Here is a 21,384-nt window from a genome sequence, read left to right on the forward strand (position 1 = left end):
CTGGGCAGCTGCTCCACTTGTCTGTACAGCTGCCTTGAAAGAGCAGCCACTGTGATAATAATAAATTGAGCTTTTGAGGAAAACGGTGTATAAAATTAAATTGGAAAGTTAATTATTTACTAGGTATGCAGAATTATTATTGTGCTAATCTTTCTCAAATGTTAAGCTACCTTCAAAACAGAATTTCAAATTGACAGATTAAAGTGTTATATGCACCAGTCCTTGTTTATACCGGAATGAAAAAAAAATCCCTTAGGTCCCTGAGTCTAGAGGCTCATAGCAGCCAAGATGAATCGGCAACAGAACACAGATGACAGGTCCAGTACTACTTTCTGCACTCTGTGCTACTAAACAAGATATTCTTAAGCCTCCTACAACCCTTGGCGACTTTGCAGGACTGACACTGTACAGCTGCATCGCTAGCCTGCAGGCTATGTAGGGGTGGAGTGGGAGGAGGACCAACTGAGTGGCACAGGAGTGACATCACACGGCTGGCAGGCTAAATGGGGAGACCACTCTTGGCCAAATTGATCCGACAGGCTGTTTGCTGGCCGGGGCTGCTGTACACACAGTAGGGTTGGTAGTTACTGGCCACCTCGGCTGAGTTTCATCTAGCATGCATATAATTATTTTGTGGTAAGAGTCTGAGATAAAGCTCTTGTTTTTTGTTTTTCCTTTAATTTCCCTGATTAATGCATGGTCTGACTTTGTAGTGAATTTCCTGGGCTATCCACTCCTGGGAAGATTGGCGACTGAATGTTTTCCATTTGTGAATAACCTTTCTCTGTGGAATGGCAGACTTTTGTCTGAAAATGGCCTTTCCCGGTTGATGGACAACAACAGTTGCTTCTCTAGATGTCATAATCAATAATGCAATCTTGATTATTAGTAAAACAAAGGCACCAGTGTAAGATAAAATATAATAAAAACGGTTTTAAAAGGGAGGCAGTAGTGGGCTTACCTCACCATAGAAGACTCACTATGTCAATATCAGACAAAAACGAAAATGTATTGTTCACTGCAACATGTTTTGTGGGTCAATAGCAGAGTAACCAAGCAGCTCGGGGTTATCCAAACCATTAGAAAAGTACAGGGGACTAAAAGAGACCGAAAAGCCCTCCTACTAAAAATCCCTGCCAAGTACTGAGGACCAAAAATCTGAAACAGGCTTTCTGTGGGGGTGATGTGGCTGTGTAAAATATAAAGCTATACGTGTTCTATACACCAGCAGTTCTGGATACAAGCCTGGCTCCAGGGACATAAAGAGATAATTTGCATATTCAGTAGCGGTGCATTGTGGGTAACCACAGATGTTCACTTTAAAGCTGAATTATTGCAAGTACATTCTGTTTAAAGAAGGCGAATCACACCAAGCGTGGGTCTATAGCTCGCCTCATCTTTGGTTACCACAGTTACTACTGTGTTGTATTGCCTGTTGAAGCAGGCTAAAGACCCACAAAACACGTTGCAGCATTGTTGGAGTGAACAATACATTTTCATTCTGTCTGCAAACCTTTTAGTACACCTAGGCATATGTCTTGTAAAGGACAGCAACAGTGGGGCCAGTTATATAGGTCATGATAGATAAGAATAAGCCTTTCACCCATTATAGTTATGTGTTACACAGAAAAAGTTGTGCTTTATAGAGAACAGTTGAGATTGGCATGGAATTTAGGCATGCCCCACAGTTCCCTCGGAACCAGGATCTCCTAACATGCTCACAGAACAGATTAACTATTTGAGTACATGTAGTACTTTATTGCGTAGTAGGTTTCATCTGCATTATACCTTACTTATAACAAACTGTGGCCCTTATTCAATTACATATTTTCCTGTGTTTTCTACAAGGTGATATTTTCACACATAATCATTAAAATGCCCTTCAAGCTACCAGAAAGCAAGAAAATACTTTTTAAGAGTTTTTTTTTTCCTTGCGTTGTAATTATTCTCACCTAGGAGAAAACTCAGAAGAAAAAGGAATTGCATATGGCCCTGTAGGTGTTTGAGAGTTTTTCCAAAGGTTAAATCTTTCATTCTGTAAGATGCCCACATATTCTTGCAAGTTTTCATACTGCTGCCTCTCATTGCACCAGGTGCCACCAAAGTCAGGCAATTCCTGTATGTTAATTCTGAAAGAGAGCTCGAGGTGGGCTTATAAAATGTAAAAAAAAACTATGTTACCTGATCCAGGGAGCTGAGCTGATCAGGTAGCCACCAAAACCTCCGCTCTCCGCCGCTCCTGTTGGCCGCAGCGGCCCACTTTCACTTTCGAGACCTCTGGGTCACGATGCTGGAAAGAGAGAGATCACTCTCTCCCAGCATGCAGGGAGGCAGGGGAGTGTCCAGGGAGAGAGAGCTGCCTAATGGCTGCTTTGGAAAGCCTGTAGGAACGCCCCTAGCGGGCATTTCGAACAGGGAACCCTCTCCTCTATTTACCCTCCAAGATGGCAACAAGTATTGTTGCTAAATTCTGGGGAGGGGGGGGGGGGGGGTAGCTACAGCGTGGCAGTGTGTGTGTGGGGGGGGGGGGCAGAGAGCGATAGTGTGGGGACAAAGAGGCATGCCATTAAGCAGAGAACATGCCTATGTGTCCCATCTGCGCCCCCCCCCCCCCAAAAGGAACTGCCTCGGGTTCTCTTGAAGCTGCAGCACTGCCTATTCCACTTCTGAGTATACAGTGTGTGCAAATCTCACTAGGAGAATTTACACAATAAGTAAGGTTACATGGAGCAGTGTTTCTCAACATTTTATTTGTATGTACCCCTTTTAAAACCCTGTGCTCACCAAGTACCCCCTAGCATAGTAAATATTATCACAAGTACCCCTTGACAAATATATATATTTAATCATAGTACATGATAATTGGTTCTAAACAATCTCCAAGCATTTACTATTTCTTTTAATGATCTAAAATACTAATTTTGTGTTGTTTAAATAAGATTTCTCATTTTTTAAAACTCTAAATTTGTTATTTTTGGTTAAGTAAATTAAGCCCGAGTACCCCCTGGAACCATCAGAAGTAGAAAAAAACAATAAGAAGGAAAATAAATAGTGGATGATACGAACCAAAAAAAAAAAATTCAAAAAGAGACAAAAATTATGAAAAAACTGTATAAATTTAATTAACCCCCTTGGCGGTATGAAAAATACCGCCAGGGGGCAGCGCAGCAGTTTTTTTTTTGATTTTTTTTTTTTTTAAATCATGTAGCGAGCCCAGGGCTCGCTACATGATAGCCGCTGCTCAGCGGCATCCCCCCAGCCCCGCCGATCGCCTCCGGCGATAGGCGATCAGGAAATCCTGTTCAAAGAACGGGATTTCCTGGAGGGCTTCCCCCGTCGCCATGGCGACGGGGCGGGATGACGTCAGCGACGTCGGGACGTCATTGGGAGACCCGATCCACCCCTTGGCGCTGCCTGGCACTGATTGGCCAGGCAGCGGAGGGGTCTGGGGGGGGCGCGCGCCGCACCGGATTGCGGCGATCGGGCGCGCGGCGGCGGCGATCGGGGTGCTGGCGCAGCTAGCAAAGTGCTAGCTGCGTCCAGCAAAAAAAAAATTATGAAGATCGGCCCAGCAGGGCCTGAGCGGCACCCTCCGGCGGCTTACCCCGTGTCACACACGGGGTTACCGCTAAGGAGGTTAATAAAGAAGTTTCATTAAAACTGCCCAGACATTAATCCTAATCACTAAACCCACAGCAACCAACCTCAACTGTCCCCTCTAATTCCCATATCAGTCATCCATCCAAGCATACACAGTGCACCGGTCACATACATCTATAGAAAAAGCTAGGCCTTAGTAGTGTCACCCCTGGATCCATTGATAACGGCTAAATGCCAAAAATTGTGAAAAAGTGGAAGCAGGTGGATTACAGTTCCAAAAAAACCCATCAGAAGTACCCCCTGGGGCACGCGTACCACACGTTGAGAACCTAGGATATAGAGGACTAACTAGAGCTCCAACTTCCCTCCAAACTGGATTTTGTATACAGCATGCTATTGGTATGGAAAAACACATACAGCATGTGTTTAGTTTCATGGGCATTGAGTGTGTTACTAAGTTTTAACTATGCATGCATGCTGTAGTCAAAGCTGCCCTTCAAATATATCTGTTTTTCTTTTTCACTTTGGCTGACTTCATAATGTACACCTAAATCTTTGCTGCTCGCTATATGTATTGAATCCACAAGGTGGCAGCAGATTACCATCTTGCCTGCTTCTAAAATATGTGTTCTTGAACTCTATAATAATTTTGTTCATGCAAGTCCTTTGTGTTGTTGTTCACATCATAAGAGAGGTTTGATTTGTCAATATAGACATTTAATCTTACTTTGAACAATTTTACAGAGAAAGTTAACATCATATCCCGAGTATCACACATAATATAGATTTTGTAACCCTGTGTGTTATTTAAATAATATAAACATATTTTGCATGTTGAAAAAGTAAAAACCTTCTTTGGTCTTTCACTGCTTTAACATTAGGATAAGGTGTGCCAAAATCTAGTGCAGCTGCTGAGTAGCAGTCCAGTATTTCTGGAAGAAACATTCAAATCGAGTGTCAAGGCCCACCGCTCAGTCATGCAATCAGTCCAGGTGTTAAAACTAAGCAACAAAAGCTCTAGTTCTATGCAGTTGCAGTAATGGTGGGATTAACTAAGGCTACGTTTCCACTAGTGCGGTGCGTTTCCTTTACGGAGTTTGGATGCGAATTCGTACGTGTTTGTATACGAATTTTAACGCAAAAATGCACACGTTTTCGCACATTTTTGTAAGTATGTGAATTTAACTGTCAGTGCATGTGTGCTTTAACATTGATTTTAGGTGAAAATGTACACTAATTCACAGGCGAATTTCCTATTAAATACATTACAGGTGAACCTCACGCAGTGTGTGTGGCGAGCCAATTCTGATGGCTCTGCTGTGCAGATTTATTTTTTCTGCACAGTCCACCGCACAGATTTTTTTTCTGATCACTCGCTCCTGGCTGGTGTAATTATTCGCTTAACCAGGTGAATAGAACTGCGGCTGCACGGCCGTAACTGCGCATACGCAGTAAGCTCCCGATGACGCGTGCAGGAGTGAGCACACGTGCAGCCGCAGAGGAGGACTGCACGGGAAATTCCAGCTGCATGTGGCCGATTGAAGCCCCAGGTAAGTGTCAGTTTTTGCTTTTTAAAAGACACCGGAGAACCCATTTAACATCCAGAAAAAAACTTTAGTAGAGTTCAGTTGCAATTAGTCAGTAGATGTTGTGTGTGCATCAGTTACATCTAATATGAAACACAGGGCTAGGAATCATTATTACGTAATCTTTTCCATTTTGGCCATAGGCTCCCCTTTATCTTGTAGCTACACATATATCTCATTAGTTCCAGACTTTATAATTCCAGGTTTTTCCTAAATAAATTATTCTCTACATATTTTCTGCTGCAGTGATCGATGGTAGACTTCCAATTAGAAGAAACTCATAGTCTTCCTGCAGTACAAACGTGTGTTTATGGCCCATTTTACACTTTTTTACTTTTATTTTCACAATAAACGCGTATTTTTCATTGTACTTAAGTGATCGCAGTTAGCGTTTTTTTAACATTGTAATCGCGATCACTCAAAAATCGCAAGAAAGCACTGCATGCACCGCGTTCCCGTTTGCCGATGATCGCGGCAGTGAGATCACCCACATACTTTTATTACACTATCGCTTTAAAAAGCACTAGCGATCATTGGCCATTAGGGGTGAACGCCTGCTAATTGCCCGGGTGAATGGGCCCTTACTCTGCTTTGATGTTACTTTTCTTTAAACCCAGCCAGTTTCCCAAATGTAGACAAATGGGAATGACCTAATGGTAGTGATATCTAGGACTGTTCTATAGTCAAGACTCCTGTGCATAAACACAGATTTTAAATTTCCTGATTGCAATCTTCACCCCAAATCCCACCCACCTTTTACCTCCCCCCCCCCCCCAATACTAGTGTGTCTCCTTAGAACTGTAAGCTCTCCTATTTTCTTCATGTTCTGAATCTTATCCAGAAGCACTTTGCTCTCAAAGTAATGAAAATTGCATATTACATGGAGACTGCAAGCTCAGCTTCTGACCTCCAAGGCCTTTGAGAGCTGTGTCCACTAATCCTTAGATTTGGGTATTGTATGTCACTGGACAGACCTCAAAGTTATACATTCTTTCTCCTCTCGAGATCTTAACCTCTTCTATTGCCTTTTTCTTCAAGAGAGCGACCACATCCGGGTACTGGCTAGGACCACCCCGTGTGGAGTTGTTAGTTGTCTCCACCTGCTTTCTGTGGTCAGTTGCCCCTTGCAACCCTCCTTTTGTGAGTAGTATTTTTCTTATTCACTTATCACACATACTTTTGACATATTACACTATTGGGTTCCCGTTTTTGTCTCCTGTGCCTTTTTTCCATAGGGTGCCAAGACACCCCTACTACACTTTGTTTATACAGGGCTACCTCTAGGGCTGCAGGAGTGAGCACGTTGCTTTAGTCTACTGCCTGCTGTGTACCTACCTGCTTAAGCTCACAGTGTGGCTTGATCCCTTCTAAGCTGGCTACGGGCCTCTGCAGGAACTTCTTCATGCACAGGGAGTTCTGATTTTTGTTGACCTACAAACATTTCCTTGGGATGAGTAGGAGATTTAGAGCATGGTCCCTTCAAATAGCAGCTTTTCTTTGCTTGTACAGTAGTACATTGAGACAACAGTTGGAGCAAGTTTTCTGACTTGCATTCATGCATTCATACACAACAATATGAAAATATCGACTAATTTCATGCTTTGCATTTTCAGAACTGATAAGATGAGGCTAAAAAAATGTTTGCTTTGTTAAATATAGTTATGAAGAGATTCATTCTTCTGCTTCCCTGGTTATACGCATGCGCCAATATGTATGTGGTTTTTGAATGCTATGACATGGGAAGTGCCGCCAGGTTGACTGAAAATAACTTTTTAGAAATCTGGGTTTAGTTGATTATGTATGAAAAAAGGGAAATAATCATTTTAAGCAAATCCTGGGGAGCTTCTAGAAAACCTAAATGTCCCTACTTTTATTTCAGCATGAATACGCTTTCCTTGTCTCCTCCAGACACTAGGTGGAATTCCACCTATAGTGAATTTGTAAGTTACATTTCCACACCAATGCATGCAGACCACAAGGCTAGTAGGAATGTAATAGTTTGCTTGAATGCTTGTTCTCCTCATGTTTTACCATAAGTAATACATGGCAATGAATTATTGTGGTTGTTGTACTTGCCAAGGCCTCATTTGCATATTCATATTTTGGATTGATCCCAGCATGTACAGGTATTTTAATACATTTGCTATATTCCCACCATGGTCATGTAAATGTATGCGTATATTGCACCTTGGCCTAAATTCACACTTCTAGTTTGAGTTATTATTCAGCCGTGTTCTTTGCTATAAGCACCGTTAACTGGCAAGACTTCACGACTGTTTAGCGAGTCAGATTGTATCTTGCTATTAGCAAAGGAAAAAATGAGCTTTTGCCCAGAGCAATTTATACTGAAACTTTGACATAATTTTATGCTGAATTGCTTATAAAAATCCTTGGGGCTGTGTATGTTGAAGTCCTTGTGCAAATGTGTGTAGTTGGCCCTAGTATAAAACTTTGCAATGGCACTTTTCTTTTTCGATACAGTTTTTGGCTTTGTTGTCCATCAAGAACCGAATAAAATTAGTGGCACTGGCATAGCAGAGGTGTTGTGACTTTAAAGGAAACCTGAGATGAAACAAGAACGAGCATTTATACTTTACCGGGGGCTTCCTCCAGCCCCCTGTAGGCTGTCAGCTCCCTTGACCTCTGGGACGCACCGTTCTACCACCGTCAACTCTGATGAGCTCCCCAACAGGGCCAGTCCGGAACTTCTGCGCGTGAGTGGCCGGAAGTGTTATGCGCCTGCACAGTTACAAACCTTAACCAACTGCACAGATGCAGAACTCTCCCGGCTTAGGGAGCATGGCCAACAACGTACTCAGCCAGGGCTCTGCATGCACAGTAATCAGCAACTTCCGGAGCAGACTGCGAGAGAACGGAGAGCCCTGGGAGGATGGTGTGGGAACCCATGACCCACAGTGGGCTGCAGGAAACCCCAGATAAGTATTAATGCTTGTACTTGTTTCATCTCAGGTTTCCTCTAAAGTCTGCGATTACAACCTTTTCTTAGTGCAGCAAGGCTTGGCTTGTCAGTAGTGTTGAAAGGAAATTGAATGCATAGTTTAACACAAAGCTGTAGTGAGGCAAGCTAAGTCTTTGTATTCTACTCTGTATTGATGCTGAAACCTGTGCTGCCTTTTATGTCCTTTTACTTATAAAGTATTATCGTCTTAGGCTCCTTTTACATTACTTTAACTGCGTTGCCACTCATGGGAGTTTCCTTGCTTCAGGTTTGCTTCAGGTTTCCCTGAATAATTGAACTGGGTTTGACTGACTTGTGTGGGGATTTACAGAATATACACAGTTGGTGAGGCCCGAGGATGCGGATGTATAAATGACTGCAAATCATGTAGGTGAGATTGTACATGTATACACTGGACTTTTCAGACAGTGATATTTGACTAGAACCTCATGACTTGTTCCACATCAGAATTCAATAATTTTTAGACCTGGAAAATTGATTTTTTTTTTGTTTTAATGTAAACCACAGAATTCAATAATTTTTAGACCTGGAAAATTGATTTTTTTTTTTTGAATGTAAACCATTTAGAATAACTCATAGCTAATTAAGATAATTTGTTTATTGAAGAACAATTCAATTACTGAATCTAACATTCTTTGAGAAAAGATCATGGCTGTCTAGACCTTTTGGTTCTTTGTGTTACTAGAGGGACAAGTTTGTTGTTTTGACCATTGTGTATAATTATTATATTCCCTCTTAGCTGATGCTCTGATTTATCATAAGTGTGTTGTAAGGAACAGAGGGCTGTTTGCTGCCTGGAAAAGGTTACCAATGTCTCTTCCAACGTTTAATCAGTCTATAGCCTGTGGGAGCAGTGTAATAAATGAAGCAGTATCGACATTTACCAAAGGCTCTCAGACTAGCATTGTTTCTAGAGATTTTTTCCATTCCTATACTTTAGACAATATTCCTCCTTTTGTGATACAATGACTGTGCCTGTATATTGCTTTAGACAAAGGTAAATGCCATATTACTTTATGTATTTATTGTTGAGGTGTGCTTTCCCATTAACAGTCAAAACAAACCACACAAAACCTGTAGATAAATTGTAGCAACAATGTGCTGATGTGTAGAAATGTGGAGGCATTTTGTTCTGATACTAAGTACAGTCAGACAAAACTGTATGTGTTGATGTTGATTACTGCAGTGCATTGCATAAATCCAGGATTTGTCTTGTATTAATGGTACCAGATGGCCTTGGATTATCAAAAAGAGACGGCATTGGCTTTTTGTCCTTTCGCCACCAACGCTAATGCAATGTCTCCTAAGAAAACTTAGCTGTGAAAGAGATATTAGGTTCAGCGTTACATAAGCCTCCTACCAAGAAATTCATGCCCATCTGGTTGCTGAAATATTAATCTGAGTGTTTTACGTCAGCTCCTTTTACTGTGCTGCATCTTCCAGCAATTTTCAGTTGCTTGCTCAAAACAAAACCTTGACAGATTTTCTTAGGGTCCTTTTACACTTAATCAGTTGCTCTCAGTTAAAACAGAAAGAAAACTGATTTTCAAAGTAAGTCCCATGTTTTCCTATGGCACCTTTCACACTTAGGGCCCATTCACACCTGAGCGGGAATCGCACGATTCCCGCTCACGGCAAACCGCTAGCGGTTCTGCAAGAACCGCTACACAATGTAGCGAGTGGCAGTGTTCTCACTGCCGCGGTTGCGGTTAGCGATAACCGCAACCGCGCTGCATGCAGCGGTTTGCCGGCGACGAGCGTTCAGCGATTTGCGATTGTGATTAGCGTGCATAGCACGCTAATCGCGATCGCTCCAAACCCGCCGCAGTGTCCAGTGATTTTTCCGCGCTAATCGCGGGAAAATCACTACCGCAGAACGCCGGCGGTAATCGCCGGCGTTCTGCGGTTTTAAGTGTGAATGGGCCCTTAACGCGTTTTAACTGAAATCTTCTTCCCAATACACTGCTATGGAAAAAACGCGTACCAACGCGCACTAACACATACCAACTGATTAAGTGTAAAAGGGGCCTTACACAAGTATAAAAAGTAAAACTTTAAGGATGGATAAACCATGAACCAAAACTCTTGGTAACTGAGCAGTGGAAACACATGATATGGTTGAACAGTCCCTTCTTAGAAGGTCAGAGTTGAAGAGGCTAATGTTAGGATTACATTAGTAATAGTGTTAGGCCAGGAGCACACTGTGCAGAAAGCCATGAGAGAGGAATTTCCAATTTAGCCCATAGACTTTCATTAAGTGGGATTTTGCGCGCAAAATGAAATTGAAAAGATTAATTTGTATTCTTCTTAAATGCAAATTGTGAATATATTGTACTTTTCTGCAACTATACCCCGCTCCTCTCTCTTTTGCATCAATTCTTATCTCATCGTTCACAAAGCAGAAGTGCACAGTTCAGACATATTGATCGAGCAGAGGTGAACTCTGACACAGGAACTGGCTGTGATGTTGTATTCAAATTCCCTGCCCTGAAATTTGCCATATAATTGGCTGTGTAAAGGCTAAACAAGTAATTTAGACACCTCCGTGCATCTCGTGCTTTGGGTGTCGCATAGACTGCAATGTTAATTGCAGATATATTGCTGCCTTGAGAATAATTTGGGCGCAGGAAGCACAGGATATAGCCAAACACCATAAGATGAAAAATAGTGGTGTAGAGATGGCGCAGATGGTGGTGCAAAAACAATATTGGCAGGAGTAAGTAAAAAGTTGCACATTGGCATTCACGTAAAGCTAGATGGGGGGGGGGGGGGGGTTTGTTGGTGTCACTAGGTAGTCGGTAGATTAGTGTTGGGAGTAGGTAAGGGGGGTTAGTGTTAGGATTAGGAAGAGGGGAGGGTTGGTTTGAGAGCAGGGCCGAGGCTAGAGAGGCTCCAGCCTCAGGGCGCAGTGTAGGAGGGGACACATAACTCACTAAGCTGTCATTCCCCTATCGTGTTTAAAGCAGAGAGAAATAAGAAAAGGGTATCCCATGTCAGTGACTGCAAGCCAGATAACTAGAGATTAAGGTGTGTGTGTGTGTGTGTGTGTGTGTGGGGGGGGGGGGGGCTCTTAGTCTAATAGCAATCAGTATATTTCGGCTGGGGTGGGAGGAATGGAGGGGCGCACTTTGGTGTCTCAGCCTTGGGTGCTGGAGGACCTTGTCCCACCTTTGTTTGAGAATGAGGAAGGTTAGGTAAAGTGATAGTAGGATATTGGAAAAATTACGGATATTCTACTACTGCTATTAGCCAGTGTCCGATAGTAAAATATTGCCAATATTCTACTAGAGGTTTCACCAGGCACCCAAATAACCAGACACCCTTTTTCATTGTACACATGTAAAAGGTGCTATCTGGCTCTGTTTAAAGATCTGGCATGTGCAACAATAATAGCAAGCATACTGTGATCCTCCTTATCACACCTGCCAGAATCTGATCCATCGTTTTCCATGTCCTCATACCTCCTCACCTCTCCATAGAAAGGGATGTAGTCCAGTGATATTTGTTTAGCGTTTGTGCCTGGAATGGTCACCCTGGGAGAGGGGTTCTGATACCTAAAGGTGAAAGTGTGTGTGTGTGTGTGTGTGTGTGTGTGTGTGTGTGTGTGTGTGTGTGTGTGTGTGTGTGTGTGTGTGTGTGTGTGTTTATCTACAAGTTCAAATTCCCCAGATCTTGTCACTGATCAAGAGGCCCTGTTTATCTACAAGTTCAAATTCCCCAGATCTTGTCACTGATCAAGAGGCCCTGTTCTCCGTGTAGTCATCTTCTTCTCTTTACTACACTGCAGGAAAACAAGACCTTTCTTGCACTTTGTGTTCAAAGCGTGCCAGGTATCCCAGCAGGTGTCACACTAAGGTGTTTTTCATTTGTTTTTAAAAAGAAAACAAAATCGCTAAATATAGGCCTTGATTCACTAACCGCCACTAAGCTGGTTTGTGTGCCTTATCACTTAGTGGGCACAAACTACAGCACTAACCTTATCTGAGGTTAGTGTGCCTTATCTGAACTTAGTGCCCCTTAAGTAGCTTTGTGCACACTAAAAGATGCACAAAGCTACATCACGCACTGCACCGTTGCCTCGAGTTGCACCGTGCGCAAAGATTGGCGCATTACGCTGTGCGTGGTGCAGTGAGCGATGTAGCTTTGTGCATCTTTTAGTGTGCACAAAGCTACTTAAGGGGCACTAAGTTCAGATAAGGCCCACTAACCTCAGACAAGGCACACTAACCGGCTTAGCGCCGGAAAACTCTTTTTTTTACTCCGGCGCTAACACTTAGCGCCAGTTAGTGAATCAAGCCTATAGTCTTTTAAGACTTAAAGGAAACTTGAACTGAGGGTAATACGGAAGTAGTCATATTGCTCACCCCATTTTCAAAATCCAGCTGTCTGTCTCTCCTAGCAAGCAGCCAGTGGAATCAGGAATGGATTTTTAGGCTGGTTTTAGCACAACATCCAGGTCAGTAGCATTTTTAAAGTAGGTCAGTGGCACCTTCTGTATTCCTCTCTCCTCTTCTGTATTTTCCACCTGCGTTTAGGAGAGGTCGAACTCTTCCCATTTGCTGTAATAAGCAGTAGGACTTGGCTATGCAGTATTTTTTGCAATTACCGTATCTTGTTAAAAGACCGTCTGCAGAAACGACACAATTGGCAGACAATGTCACTGTAAGCTTTCTCAAACTGGGTCATTTATAAATTAAACTATCTGCAGAGTTTTGCAAAGTGCAAAAAGATTTCCCCATTTCAATAGTCAAAGTAGGTTATCTGTATAGCGGTCTCTTTACACTGCTGGAATTGGTGTTAAAACAGGTCAGTTAGCCACTTTGAACTCTGCTGAATTAATCTCTTGGCATAGTTTAAAAAAAAAAAAAAAAAAAAAACCAGAAGAGAGCAGGGCGTATTTGGATAAAGCCAAGATTAGTGTGAATATGTGTTATAAATATAATTGTGTTTCACAGTTGTGCAGGGAGGACTTCCCTATAGTAAAATGCAAATGAATTCCCCCATTATGCTCTTCCTTCAGTTTGCACTCTGTAGACTGCTTGCCAAGTTATTTTATAAATCTATTTTACTGCAAGCAAGACAGCGGGAGTTTGACACTGTGCAGGACGAGGATACATTGAGGCAAAATCTCTTGTTTCAATGAAAGTAATCTTGTGGAGCTGCTAGAAAAGCTGGGCTATTATATCAGGATTGTTCTGAAGGAAACTTTGTAAGTAGCACTGTATAGAGGCACGCTGCCTGTCCAGGGCTGTACTTCTCATATGCTGGGCAAGTGGCTGAGCTGATAAAACTGTATTTAGCAGTGCCGTCATTATTAAGGATTTATCTCAAAGAGCCAGAGGATTCAGCATTTTGTTTCCTATATTGTGCTCGAATGGTAATGATTTTTGCATATTGTCAAAATGCCAAAGTGTTCTGTAAAAGCCTCTTAGAAATTGAAGATTTTTTTTTAATGAAATTCCTCAAATTACTGCAAGTAAAAAGTGCTTAATGCATTATTTTTCTCTGGCGGGTCAGAGAGTCAGTAAAACAGACACTGATTGCTTTTAGTTAGCTGCAGTGTGTGGGGAAGAGGGCAGTCAGTGTTTTGTTTTGTTTTTTTTGTTTTTTTTGTTTTTTTTAGAAGAGTCACGCATATCAGTTTTCGGTTGTACTGTTTATAAAAAAAATGTTATAGGTGCTGATTAGAATTTTTAGACTACTTCCAAAAAGAAACCTTTGAAATTAAGAAGAGGTGCAATAAAAGCCTGATCTGGTATACTAATATTATAGAACATTAGGGGTGAATTTGATGAAGTGAACTCCTCCTATTTGGATTGCAGTTTCTTATGAAACCTCTTTTAGTGTTTAGGGCCTGAATACTCTATATTTTGCACAGCAACACAGGTAGCTATGTGTTATATACAAATACAATGGCGCCTGCATTGCTTTATGATACAGCACTGCTACATTCAACTATGCTGAATGGCAGGGTCTCACTGAGCTGCTGGAGGATCCTCTGGTGGGCCCTGCTCCTCAGGGTCGGGCTGAGGCAGATAATGCGAGGGGGGGGCAGGGTCTGACTTCTGTACCTATTAGACGCAACTGAACTAAAGAGGGAGATACTGTATGTGCCAACTGTTTTTAATTGTATCTCAGGCCTGGTTCACACTTAGTACGCTGCAGGACTGCTTACCAGAGCAGACAGCAGTGAACCAACAGACATGCAGAATGGGACCCTGCTTTCTTGTGGAAAAGTATGGACCCGGTGACACATTTCCATCTCCAGCATATGCAGTATCTAAGTTTGTCATTTGTACTTGGGCAACATACAAACCCAACCTGCATATTTCTTTAATGTCCCTGACAAACATCCAGGTCTAATTACTCAGTGGAGGTCCCCCACTGACAACTGTCCACACAACAAAAGTGAATGAAAGAAACACTGGCAAAAATAATTTAAATCTCCCACTGAGGTATCCCACTGAGGTACCCCATAAGTGCATTAACCTATGACAATCTTTCCTGCTAAGCATTTCCATTCATCAAAAGACCAATTGGGAGTCTCAGCAGCAAATTCATAGCGCATGGAACAGTACCTGGGTATGTAGTTAGCATTGAGGCCGGTTTCACACTGGGTACTCTCAGTAGCAGTGCAATGCTATAAAATGATCACATTGCACTGCAAAGCTAAAATAGCCTTCGGGGATATCTGCATTAATATTTAGTAATCCCCTTTCTGTCCGAAAGCCAAGCAAGAATTATTATTATTATTATTATTTAGTATTTATATAGCGCCAACATATTACGCAGCGCTGTACAGTGATATATATATATATATATATATATATATATATATATATATATATATATATATATCTTGTCACTAACTGTCCCTCAAAGGAGCTCACAATCTAATCCCTACCATTGCCATATGTCTATATTATGTAGTGTAAGTACTGTAGTCTAGGGCCAATTTTAGGGGGAGCCAATTAACGTATCCGTATGTTTTTGGAATGTGGGAGGAAACCGGAGTGCCCGGAGGAAACCCACGCAGACGCAGAGAGAACATACAAACTCTTTGCAGATAGTGCCCTGGCTGGGATTCGAACCAGGGACCCAGCGCTGCAAGGCGAGAGAACTAACCACTACGCCACCATGCTGCCCGAATTGAGGCTCTCTAGTGCTCACTTCCTGTGGTGAAAATACAAATAACACGGAAGTGTATTGAAAAAATATGCTTCTGCCCATATGCGCCGCAACGTGGACGCCAACAGTTTTTTTTTTGTTTTTTTTTTTAAAAAAGCTGCAACGCCATAGCCTTACATGACTTCCAGTCCGCCGCACATGGGCGTGCAAGCCAGCCATCAACACGCGGATGCCATAGCTATGCAATGTATGCAATGAAAACATCCCTTCCAGCACATTGTAAAGCACTGGTCAGGTGTGAAAGGCCTCATATTCATTGCCTTAGCATTACCCTGCGGTACCGCAATGCAATAAAATCGCCCCAGTGTGAAAGGGTCCTAAGGATCTTGCAAAAAGAGGAACCCCCCCCCCCCCCCCGCCCTCTGGCCTTTCACAAGAAAACTCTTTAATTATGTGGGGACAACCAAAAATCCACTACCCCTCATGTTACGGAATACACGGTTATGTTAATGTTAGTACCTCTTATCCATTCCCACGATTGTTAAATGTAAAAAAACCACAAAGATGCTCATGTCAGGACTCCTAATCAGTATTGTGATATGGATGGGGTAATGTAGCTGGGGCATTGGGAGATTCTACACTGTTTTGGACATTTATTTATGACAGGGCTGTGGAGTCATACTCGGAGCAATTTTGGGTACCTGGAGTCTGAGTCGGTTGTTTCAGAAACTGAGGAGTTGGAGTCGGATAATTTTTGTACCTAATCCACAGCCCACAGCCCTGGTAAGTATTAGGCTAAGGGGTCGGAGTCGAGGAGTCTGAGCCGTTTTGGCTACCTGGAGTCGGTAGTTTCATACACTGAGGAGTCTGAGTTGGGGTCAGATTATTTTTGTACCAACTCCACAGTCCTGGATTCTGATGCAGATTCTGACTTTTGACATTTATAAAAACTTGCATAGAAATGTACCATGTTTAGCAGCTTTATGATGTAGGAAGCATTTTTGCAGTAAGAATGCAGGAATAGCTTTGCAGCACTAGATGGCACTACAGAAAAGCCTTATGTTTACTGTAATAGTATATGGAAAATAGAGTTTGAAGCATAGAAGCCTTTATGTTACTTTTGAGACTCCGCACTCCAGGCATGAGAAGCATTGCTGTTTTTCAGAAAGGGATTATTGTTCAAACATGCTGACCATTAAGTGTTTTCTGCCAAAAGATTTGGGATCTGTATTTCATTTTTCAGTAAGAACATGATTCTTTTTTAACAGGAATATTATCTGTTCTGATATTCTCCTGAAAAATGTATTTATGTATCCTTAATGTATTTATGTATCCTTAAATATTAGTAAAGTCTCTGTCAACTTTTTTTTTTATTTTTGCAGTTGGTAATGTGCACAGATCTGCTACTCCAAGGTACCACATGCAGATAAAGAAGAAATGAATAGCTTAAAATGAATGTTCTTTGCCAAAATAGGGCACAGATTAGCTTTGATATATAATATACTCTTGACTTTGCGCTCTCATCTTCAAAATTCCTTGTCCTCCTGTTGCTGCCCTCCCCCCAGCAACAGGGATCTCAGTGAAGATGGCTGCACCCGCTTCGATTGCTATGCGATCTGACTCTCTAATCAGAGAGAGTTCAAACCCATCAGTACACACAGATTTTCAGTAGATTTCACCATGAAAGCTATTGAAAAACTATCGAATAGCAGCCTTGCGCTGTTAATTTACATTTTGTGAGTGGGCTCAGTGCTTTAACAGCGGAAGACCTCCGGAGGTTTCTGCTACAACGGACACCAAGGTAAGCCTGAATGGAACTAGACAGACACAGCAAATTGCACATCGGATCTGCTGTGATTGTCATCATTGTGGCTGTGGTCCATGTGAAACCAACCTAATTCTCTAGCCTAACATCCCAAAAAGTTAACATTTACATTATGCAATGCACCAAAAATTATATTAAATCCATCCTTAACACATACAGTAATTCAAGAAAAGTGATGCTGTCCGTATCTGTATTGGAGGTCACCATCCTATGTGTGAAGTAAGCATTATGGGCATTAGGGAGCATCCCGACTGTGCAGAGTTTCTTGGCAGAATCCTGTGCATTCTCTGTGCTACTCTGTCTTTTGGTCAATGGTGATGCAGAGGTATAGCATTTTATTGCGTTTGTTTGTTTTTTTGGGGTTTTTTTGTATAAAAACCAAGTTTGCTTATGTATTTTCACTTCCTGTTGACTTCCTAGAGATGAGCCAGAGAGGACATCGAAAATGTGTTTTCTATACTGGCCACATTCCCAAAAATTTGCTTGAAACCAATATAAAACGTACAAAACTGCACTTGCGATTCATATGTGCAAATGCAGTAAACGGCAAGCAAAATGCATATGCGGAGCAAAAATGCACTCAAAATGCACTTCTTTATGACAAAAAAAAAAACGCACAAATGCATATGCAGCAAAACGCAAGCTTTCACATACTGCCTAGTGCATAAATGTCAAACTCTGGACCGCAGGTCAAATCTGGCCCTCAGTCATTTAAATTTGGCTCCCAAGTGGTTTCCTCGCTTTGCCTTATGTTTGGCCCACTCTAGACCACCAGGGAAGCTATATGGAGTAGATAGCACTAAACACTAGGAAACTATATAGGGGAGGGAGGGCCACTAGACACCAGGGAACTGAATAGGGGAGAGAGGGAGGAAGGAGGACCACTAGGCCATGAGGGAACTGTATAAGGGAGAGAGGGGGCTATAGGACTCCAGGAAACTTTTATAAGGGAGGAAGGTGGGCAGTAGACTTTGAGGTTGGCCCAGTGTTCAATATTGGCCCTCTTTGTATTTGAGTTTGACACCCCTGGCCTAGTGTGTTCCCAGCCAGTGTTATCTGAAGTATTTGCTAGTCACAGGGAAGTGCTCTTAACAGTTCCCACAGTACAAAATAGCTACTTAGTTATTTTTATGTACGGTATGTATTCCTCTCCTAACAAAGCAATGAGAGCAGGTGAGAAGCAATTCAATTGCAGTGCTTAAGAAGAGGGGACAACAAATTATATAAAGGGACAGAGGAAAATATTCCATCCTTTCAGTGAAAGGCTGGAATGCCGTACTAAAAACAAGAATGAGTGGGGTATTGGGGCTGCCATTTTATTTCCTTTTCAAATATGCTACTTGCCTGGCTCTTATACTAATTGGTTACATATAATGGGGGACATACATGAAATGACTAATCCATATGAATAGTCCGTTAATTGATAGAATTGGCGAAAACTGAACAAGTCGTTGTTTACTTATACCAATCAATCTGTATGATCTAATTAGCAATGCAGAAAAAATGATTGCTGTAGCTAAAATCTCTATAACAGCAAGATGTTGTGAATCAGGATGCATTGGTAGTTCAGTGGTAGGATTCTCACCTGCCAAGCGGGAGGCCCGGGTTTGATTACCGGCCAATGCACCACATCTTGATTCTAAACTTCTTGCTTTTACTGTTGGCTAACACAATACAATACTCTGCTAAAATCTCTGTGTTGCCTCATTTGATTTGATTGATACATTTGCAGTTTCCCAGTTTCTATTTCCACCTCTTTTTCTCTCCTCCATAAGACAAATTTGGCATATTTGTGATTAAAAAAGAAATCTAATTATCATTTTCTAGTGTTTAAAATCACCATTTGGTGTCAGCAAAACTCAGCACAACTCAACTGAATCGGGGAGTGTTCTGAATGCTCCATAATTTTCCAAAAATTTTCCAATCACTTTTCAGAACTTAATCACACTAATGCTACACACACACACACACTTGAAAGATTAATGAAAGATCACAGACCAATTTTACCTCCTTCCATGTAGTATAAGAGCCATACTCTACACAGTCTATTCTATGGAGCTGAACTCCCCATCAGATAAAAATCTTTGCAAGATGATGTGCACAAAGATGCTGCACACATTCGAAAGATCAGTATCTGCAAAAGATCCGTCCCTGCAAAATGCATTCATAGTCTATATCTGCAGATCCTCATCACATATAAACAGTAAAATGAAGTGTTAAAAAAGAGGGCCTCGTGAGCCTATTCGGTGCTGCATGTCTGCAGACTTGTGAGGCTGAAAACACTTTTTTTCTTCTTCCTTTTTTTTTTTTTTTTTTTAATACTTCATTTGGCTGCTGGATCTGGTAAGTCTATTTATGAAGGGGGGATTGTGTGGTCTGCCATTCTCCTCCCGCTGGTTCATTGAATATCATCAGAAGAGGCTCCTTTTACTAGACATGAGCGCTCAGATTATTTTTCTCTATTATATACATATCTGGTATCCACACTAGCTGGGAGGTGCTCCACCTTTAAAAGGAATCTGACTAGCAGCCTGCTGGTGTTTTATTGTTTAATTTTGTATAACCATTGATTCCACATTATGTGATCACTAGCTATTCTGAATAGCATCCTGAATAAGGTTTCATCACTTCTGACTATTAGCCACTATTTGCAACAGGATTCAACTTTTAAGTTTAGTGCGAGTGTGAGTGCTCTGTACATTTCTTTTATTCAACCATAACAGTTGAGTTAGTTGTACCAGAATGCAGATCAGGCATTGTGTCTACGCTTTGCTGCCTGCCTGCTTATAGTAGGTGTGTGACTGAGACGTGTGTGCCTGGGACCCGCGTGATTGCAGCTGTTTATATTTTTTTTCTTGCTAAAATTTACCTTCAGCCCCAGACAGTTTGAAAAAAAGTGTCATACTTATTATTTGGGCTTGCCCTAGATAATCCAACCTTTATGTTTGTGGTTTATCTTGCCTGTAGTAGATCTTGCTTGTAAATCATAGGCTCTTTATCCAGTTATTTAATTAAGGATGTGTATTAGTTGCATCACTCATTAATCTCGCCCAATTTGTTGGCTGCCGTCTGTTGCTGGTGATTGTTCTGCTCTGCTGGGATCTCCCTCATGCTGAGTAGTGCAGCTGCATCATAACTAAAGCTCTTCCCTTGCCTGGATAATATGAACAAAGGTAACAATAAAAATAACAAATAACCATGCTGGTTTGGACCAAATTCAGTGTTCTTTCAGACCCCTGCAATTATTTGTGCTTCATTGACAGTTTGAGTTGATACCTTTTTATTACTGGTTGTTTTTTTAATATATACGGTAGTTTGTTAGTGCACTACACATATATATATATTGTTTTTGAATCCATACATAGTCATAAGCTGGTTGTACGCAATTCTGGTTAGTCAAGCATGCAGTCCTGATCCCTTTCAGCAGTCCATCCAGCAACCAACTACAGGCAGGGGCCCAAGCCTGGTGATTGCTTACCTGGAGAAATAAGCAATAGTGATAAAGCAAGGGTTCCCTGCCTGCATCCCTGCATCCTTAGGACACTACCTGCAGTATCCACTAATAGCCTGTAGTTACAACAGCTGGATTGGAATACTGTCTGTAATTGTGGCCAAGGTTGTATAAAATGGGCCATGCATTATAAAAAAAAATGAAACTATATTTTATTGATACAGAAGTGGGTGACGCTTCCACATTCTGGTTTAATAGTTAGGTGTCTTAAACAAAGCAGGTTGTTTCGGTGCACAGCGATGAGCGCTGCAACAAGGCGCTGCTATAGCAGCAATGCTGTAATGCGCTGGGCGCGTAATGGTAATTCTCTCTCTGAGGGGGAATAGTATTTCAAGGACTCTGAGGTGAAATCCTAAACTTAGTTTTACTTACCTTGGGCTTCTTCCAGCCCCTAGATGTAATTTGGAACACTCGCTGCAGTCCCCAATGGGTCGGCACCTTCTGTGAATGCATGGGCACACCCCATGCACAAACGTGCCCACGTCATTGGTCATGTACTGCAAAGAAAAGCTCAAACTGTGCATACGCAGGACACTCCTGGTGCCGGGAGCGTAATCGAGGATGCAGACACAGTGGCCGGCGACTGGTTCTGTCGCGGAAATCAAAACTCAGCCACTGCGGGGGACCGGAGGATCGTTCCAGGATGGCGCGGGGTGCCTGCAGGGGGCTGGTAGAAGCCCTAGGTAATTGAAACTTTTTTTTTTTCCTCCCAGTATAGTTTAGGTTCCCTTTAAGAATGGGATGGCGCTGAGTG

The 21,384-nt window shown here is 42.0% G+C and overlaps 1 protein-coding gene across 3 annotated transcripts in view; it reads left to right on the top strand.

Annotated features, from left to right (window-relative positions):
* TMEM117 (transmembrane protein 117) overlaps nt 1–21,384 on the top strand; it is a 268,344-nt gene that overhangs the window by 45,287 nt on the left and 201,673 nt on the right. The gene's annotated exons all lie outside the window — the stretch shown is intronic.

This window comes from Hyperolius riggenbachi, chromosome 3 (genome assembly GCF_040937935.1).
Source record: "Hyperolius riggenbachi isolate aHypRig1 chromosome 3, aHypRig1.pri, whole genome shotgun sequence".
Classification (NCBI taxonomy): domain Eukaryota; kingdom Metazoa; phylum Chordata; class Amphibia; order Anura; family Hyperoliidae; genus Hyperolius; species Hyperolius riggenbachi.